The sequence below is a fragment of the Salvia miltiorrhiza genome, chromosome 1 (genome assembly GCF_028751815.1).
Source record: "Salvia miltiorrhiza cultivar Shanhuang (shh) chromosome 1, IMPLAD_Smil_shh, whole genome shotgun sequence".
NCBI classification, from domain to species: domain Eukaryota; kingdom Viridiplantae; phylum Streptophyta; class Magnoliopsida; order Lamiales; family Lamiaceae; genus Salvia; species Salvia miltiorrhiza.
In genome coordinates this window covers 9,637,083-9,644,345 of record NC_080387.1, presented here as the reverse complement: position 1 = coordinate 9,644,345, position 7,263 = coordinate 9,637,083, and the positions used below count along the sequence as shown (strand labels likewise).

At 36.4% G+C, this 7,263-nt stretch overlaps 1 long non-coding RNA gene across 1 annotated transcript; it reads left to right on the top strand.

Annotated features, from left to right (window-relative positions):
• Nucleotides 1-776: 776 nt before the first annotated feature.
• LOC131006551 (uncharacterized) lies at nt 777-3,759 on the top strand. The gene is made up of 3 exons (XR_009095581.1): nt 777-1,000; nt 2,953-3,016; nt 3,533-3,759. It is a non-coding gene; the product is annotated as an uncharacterized LOC131006551 (long non-coding RNA).
• The last annotated feature ends 3,504 nt before the right edge of the window (nt 3,760-7,263 follow it).

Genomic DNA, 7,263 nt, shown 5'->3' with positions numbered 1-7,263 from the left:
TATTTCCAACTACCGGGAATAGAGTTACCGGATACTGAATTGTTAGAGATTGACTGTCCTATTAAGAAAAATAGGAATACTGAGTTGGAAATAGAGTCGAGGAAGAAAGAGTGAGAAACCTAGATATATAGAGTCGGTCAGAGAGACGTCTAACTTATCTGAGTCTGCCGACTGTTTTGATGTGATGTTATGTGAATTTACGTGACTGAGTAATTATGTGATTTTGTGACGTGTGTCATTGTGACCGAGTTATTATGATTTTTATTTGAGACCTTAGCATTTGGAATTTTGTTTAAGTTTCCAAAGCAAGTATGGTTTATTTTTATCGAGAAATCGAATGAGGCCGGTTTATGAAAATTTTTCCGAGCATAATATTTTTTTTTAAATTATTTTTCTTCCTACGAAGAGGAATATTATATATATGTGAGTGCACTAATATGAGTGCTATAATTATTATTTTGGTCACATGAATATTTATGATGTGGTATTTTATTAATGAGTGACATTACCATAGTTTTGTGATTTTATTTGATCACCTTTCACACACTTTATTTAATCACCCATACCATATGTTATATGCCTAAATTTTGCTAAGTATGGATTTGAGAGAGTAGAGAATTGAGAGTATGAGATGGAGAGTGTAGAGATTAGAGAGAGATTAGAGTGAGAGATAGATCATCCATTAATTACTAAATATTCCCTAAGATTTACAAATCTCTTTAAAGATACACAAGATCATCCAAATCAAATACAATCTTGCAAAAGTTTCCTCTCTCTTCTCCACCCCATTTTCGGTCATCTCTCTCTCCCCTTCATCTCTCTACTTTCCTCCATTGTTAGCCATTGATGAAACCTCCGAAGCTCTACCAAGTATGCCAAACACATAAATCACTACTTAAATCCTCCATAAACACATCCTATTAACTTAAATCCAAGAGAATCCTTGAAGATTGGTTTCAAGAATAGTGAGAGAAAATTTGGATAATTGGTGAAAACTTGGGTAAGTGATCTCCATTTTCATAGATATAATTTGTATGAGTGTGTATATGAGTTTATTTGAAGGATTGGAGCAAGAAATCACCCCCTCCCTTTTTCCTTCAAATTTTCGAAAAAATGGGTATCTTACCCTTCAAAAATTTTTCTTCTTCTTTCCTTGAATTGAGGTGAGAAAAATGATCTATGTGATGTTTGGTAATGATTTGTGTATGTTTTGAAAAGCTATGCTTTGTGATGTAAAAATTCGGTTGAGTTAGTTTACCCCAAATTGGGAATTTTTGACTTGATGATCAAGGTGATGAATTGATGATGAAAATGAGTTTATGAGGTGTATATGATGATGATTGATGGAGTAAATTGAGTATATGATGTCAATTGGAGTTTTGATATGAGATTAGTTTACTAGAATTAGGGATATGTGTATATATGCCCTTATTTGTGAATTGATGGTTTTGATGTGAGTTTAAATGACTAAAATTGATAGATATATGATGAGATTAAAGATCCATGTGAGTTTATAAAATTTCTTAGAGTTTAGTTTAATAAAAATTAGGATCTTCTTGTCTATGTGTCTATTAAGTGATTTAACTTAAGATATGTGTAATTGAGCATGATAGTAGTGTTTTAATATGTTTGATTAAGTCTAATGTAAGCTAAGTAAAATTTGGACTTAGTTTAGTTTGAAGGAGTTTTTGAGTTCTCATATGATGTGGGGTTAACGAATGATAAAATGAGGTCAAATTGATTTATGATCATTTTGTGAAGTTGTCATGCTTTTGTTGAGAATTTTATGATGATATATGAGTTTTTCACTAGAGTTAGTTTACATGATAAAAAGGGAAATATATGTGTAAAATGAGTTACATGATGTATGAGGTCAATAATGAATGATTGAGAAATTTTGAGCATGAGATTGAAAGGAATTTGATTGATACGTTGTAGAAACGTTTTCCTTGAGATTTGAGTGGATGATGAAAGAAAAGAGTCAAGATTGAGTATTATGAGTATTTTGATGTATTTGAATGTTTTTAAGTGCTTTAAGTGCTTAAAATGAGTTTTGATGTGTTTGCTTTGTATAAATGTTAAATTGAGCATTTAAGAGTTGGGAATGAATTTTTGGTGATTTTTCGTAGGCTACTGACCTACTGTGATCGACGGTTTGTCGATATCAAAAAGCTTTGAAAATTTTACAGAATGTCCCTACATGAGTCTTGAGCACCTCTGTAAAATTTCAAGTCATTTGGACTTGATTTACTATTTTTATAAAATGCAAAACCAAATCTGCACATTTCTGCCGGGAATTTCAGAGAACAGGGGACAAAGTCATTCATTTCAGTGACTTCCTGTGTGAATTAGATTTCCAAATTTTTATGGTATCAACCTTACTGTATGGGCTAGATATCCACCAAATTTGAGCTCAATTGGACAACGTTTACTATTTTAAAAAAATCAATGTTTCCGATTGCTCAAAACTGCCGAATATGGTAGACCTTGGTAAAAACGCCATATCTCCCAAACCACTTGGAGTTTCTGACTCTACTTTTTTTTAAATGAAACTAGACTCAAATACCTTTCGTTTGGTATGAGTCTGGAGTCCAGGGGATGTCGGAGTCAGAACGTGTTAAAGTTTGAAGTCGAGTCTGTGTAAAAACAGAACATGTCTTGATGACGTTTGATGGTATTTTCTTATGTGCCTTATGTGATTGTGTTGCCTAAGTGTTTGAATGATATTAGACGAGCCATATATGAGTGATAAATCGAGACTTAGAACCATGATTTTCTTGAAACCTATCCTTGGACTTAAGGTTTTGAAATGAGTAAAGAGTTTATGTAGAGTTGATTAAGAGATAGAATATAATATAGAGCATGAGTTGAGGCATGAGTTTTTGTCGTTGAGTTTCTAATCGGGATTCATTTTATGACATGAACCTTCGATGATGACGATGATCCCTGAAGACACGAGCAGAGCAAGGAAGTAAGTAACTCCACTTTGACGGGAGTTTTTGAGTAAGGTCTTCAGGTGGGCAATATTTTGAGTATAAATATATTATCCGAGTTTTCTAAAATGATTTGATGATATAATGATGTTATGAGATTAACAAATGTTTTGAGATAAATGATATTTGAGAACTGTTTGACTTGCCAATTTTTGATGTTGAGCTTGTGTGTTACCCTCTACTGATGAGACGAATTCGGTCCTGCCACAAGCGGGATTTTGTGCACAGAGGTGACTGTGAGCCGTCTTCGGGTCGGCCGGTCACGGTACTTGAGAGGGAGGCCTACTTCTCAGTACCTTTGATGATGAGTAGTGGAAGTGGTACATACATGATGAATGTTTAAACTGCGCAGTTACTTATTTATGATGTTGATTATGAAAACTGCATGCACAGATTCATTTACGCTAACTTTATTTCTGTGTATTGCTGAGATGTGGCAAGTTTCAAACTTATAGCTCTAAGAGCGCCTTTCTTGTTTTTCGGCGTTTGCCCACTGAGTATTATATACTCACGCCCTGCATGTATTTCTAAATGTGCAGGCTAAGCGAGGAGTGAGATTGGTCTGGTGCTGGTGGGGAATCGTTAGATGACGTATTTACTTTATCGTATTTCCTTTTTATCGATAAAGTCTTGATGTGAAGTTACTTTGAATATGAATCAAGTAATATACTCACGGTTATGTGTCTCCATACATGTAACTGGTTCGCCTTTTGCTGCGATACTCTGCATATTATGTTTCCTTATGAAAAATAAGCTATACCTGTTTTATTTTTATTCGTGAAATTCCTGATAATTAAAAAGTTACAACGACGTTGACGATTTTACCCTTGGGTTCAATTGATAATATTTTCCTTAGCATGCTTTGATGTGAGCTTCCGCTTGATGTTCGACCTATTCTTCTTATCTTTTATTCTTTAAAAATAGTCGTATCGACACTCGTACCCCACTATCACTAGTGTCGGGATTTCGGGCTGCGACATAACGGTTCAAAAACCGTTGTAAATGACTCTTATACATAACGGTTCTTGAACGTTATAAAAATAACTGTTATAAAAGATGGTCATAGATAACGGTTTTGTAATACCGTTATGTATGCAACTAATAGATAACGCAAAAACATAACGCAATTGTTCAAACCGTTATCTATGCATTTAGACAACACATCATAGATAACGGATTTTCGCAAAACCGTTATCTATTCCTAAAAGTGCTCTCATACATAACGGTTTTTGAAAAAAACCGTTATCTATTCACTGTTATGTATGTAAACTTTTGTAGTAGTGTCCGGTAGAAAATGTTCTCGGAAAAGCACAAAAGTTAGCCAAGATGAACAGCAAAACATTAAAAACGCGGAAAGGAAATTACCTCTCTCGACCCGCAACGAGCACGCATCAAAATTAAGCAAGTAAAATCAATGCACGGCATGGATAGAAAAGTTCAAAAATTCAAAAATAGCACAGTTCCCACAGAAAAATTCAAAAATGGCACAGTTCCCAAAAAATATTTGAATAAACCATCTCCCTCCCCTGTTATCTCCCCTTTCTTCATGCAAGGTGGCAGAGGCCAACAAGATCCCGAAAATTCCAGTGGATTGCCGATACAAACGGCGAACATACATCTCATCAATTATAAGCGCGAAATAAGCCATGTTAAACATTTATGCACAAATCATTTGATTATTCCGTCCCCTTCAACGTATAACCCTCAGATGTGGTGAAAAATATAGGCATAAACACAGGCTTGGTAACGAAACCCCCCCTTCTTCCCTTTGATTTACGCAGGATGAACGGATCTAAACCAAGCGCGGATAAGAACACTCAGACACTCTCTCAAAACTCACGCCTTAGCCCAGAGTTTCCCACAGACGGCGCCAGTTGGTGAAGTCTAACTTTCGAACCTATCTAAACTAACCGGAAAAAGAGATCGGAATAACCTGTATTGCAGTGTGAAAGAGAGTTTGCTTGAAAGCTTGCAGATCAGATTTCTTAAGGTAAAAGTACGTATCTGATATATTGATTTACAAAGCGTATTTATAGGATTACATTAGGGCGAAGGGTAAAAGGGGCTTTTCATGTCGTTCACGTACTCCACATGCGGCGTACGTGAACGTTTCTCTCTCCTCTAACAAACTCTCTAACTACTTTGCAGCTTTTTGTTGAACACGTGCTCTCTTCAAGCTTTCACTGCTGGTTGTTTTCACTCCCTGGGTCTTCTCCGTATGTCGCTTTAGTGCCGCGCTGTCCTCTCTAGTCTGCGCAGACATTCGTCGGCGCCGCTATCTTTATGATATGGCCTTGCCTCTTTCGATCCGAGTGGGCTTGGAGTTTAGACCAGCTTCTTTCTTAGTCTGCGCCGACATTAATTGTCGCCGTTGTATTATTTCGACGATCGTGTGGTGTATTCACGCTTCTTAAGTCGAGTGTGCTCCAGGACTAAGTCAGCGCCGCTGTCCTTGTTTGGGGTAGGATGGCTGATGGGATCCTCACTCCTCATCAGCAAGTTCTAGAGATCAACACACATGCTCAAATGATTTACACTCAAGAACAAAATGAGATTGTAAATGTATGACAATCAAAGGCTCAATTCTCACAAGCTCATTTTCGTTTTCAAGTTCTTGAAGGTACAACATTTAACTCATTGTCACAAGTTCAAACTCTACATGCAAAATCAACAAGTGGCACACAACAATTTTTTTTTCAAAAACAACAATCATATCATAAGCCCAACACACATTTCATCCAACTCATGTTTTTCAACAATCAAGCTCAAACTCAAGAGACATGGAAAAGCTCAAGAAAAGAGACAAAATCTCATCATTCAAAAACTAAACTAACTAAATAAATAAACAACGGATAAACGATATAAGTAACCCATCTTCACCCTACCCCCAAACTTATTTCACACAAAGGAGAAATAAGTTTGGATGAAGGAGAAAATGGTTACTTGTCTCGTACTCACAAGCGAGGTGGAGGCTTAGGCAGTGGCCATTTCTCATTAAATTTGCATGCTCCATCCGTTGCCACCCAAAAATATGGTGGCTTAGCAATTTTTGAGATATCCCGGGAGTCATGATAATCTCGTTCACCATCTAGAGTACCACAACACTCAAACAATTCCTTATTAGATAAATCAAAGTGAAAATCAAAAGATGAAGATAAATAAAAGTGAAAGAAGCAAGCCTTCATAGAATCGCCCATGCGAGGTAAGGATCGACAAACTTTTTGACTTTGCATTCTTTAAAGCTTGTGAAATCTTCATCTTTTTGGAATTATAGAGGTTGTGTCGAAAAAGTTGGGTTCTCGACTTCAAGGGGTTTGGAAACTTGATCCTCATCTCTCTTTGCTTCATACTCTTCTTCCACTTCGTGAGGCTCTTCACTTAGCATTGGCATTGGTTCCTCATACAAGGTTCCATTTTGTAGGCTAATGGCTATGCACAAATCATCAATTCGCTTTTGATTTTCCATAGTGGTAGCCAAAGACCTTCTTTGCTCTTCTAGCATAACATCCGAATTTGCTACACTTTTTTCTATCCAAGCTTGTGTGGCTAAGAAGCATTGTAAGAGATCGTCTTTAGAATTTGGTTTCTCCTCTTGATAGTACCAATTTCCCCCTTGGAAGCCTTCTTGAGTGGAATAAGAATTATCATAATTCCAATTATTGAAATGATCCTCATACTCCAATGGTGATTGCCACTCCATGGCATTGCACCCCATGTCATAATACTCACCATATGAAGGTATTGATTGGAAGGCTTCTTGGATCAATGATTGCCTACAATTTCTTTTGGCTTCTAAAACACGTAACTTAAGTTGCATCAACGCTAATTGTAGTTGGAGGTGCTCAACCAACTCATTCCTTCCATCGTCCATTTTAATTTTTTTTGGTGCCGCTTCTTCGGTTGTGCGGCAATTTTCTCTAACAAAAGTAAATAACCATATAAATAAACTAATATAAAAAAATCTAAATTAGATAAAAACAACTATACATAATATCAAAAGTAGAAACTCAACCAATCCCCGGCAACGGCGCCAAAAACTTGTTCGCTATTATTTTTACCACGCCGCAAGTATACGGTGTAGTTGCAAGATAACATAATATCTTAGCATAATCAGTGTTTGCAGCGGAAAAACAACAATTTGAGTATATGTATGAAGACATATACTCCACTCTGAGGTTCTCGTCCTAGATTGACAAAAGCTCCGCTTGCACACTACATCCCCGATCACGGCTCAACCTGCACATTTATAAATACATACAGGGCTAAGTAC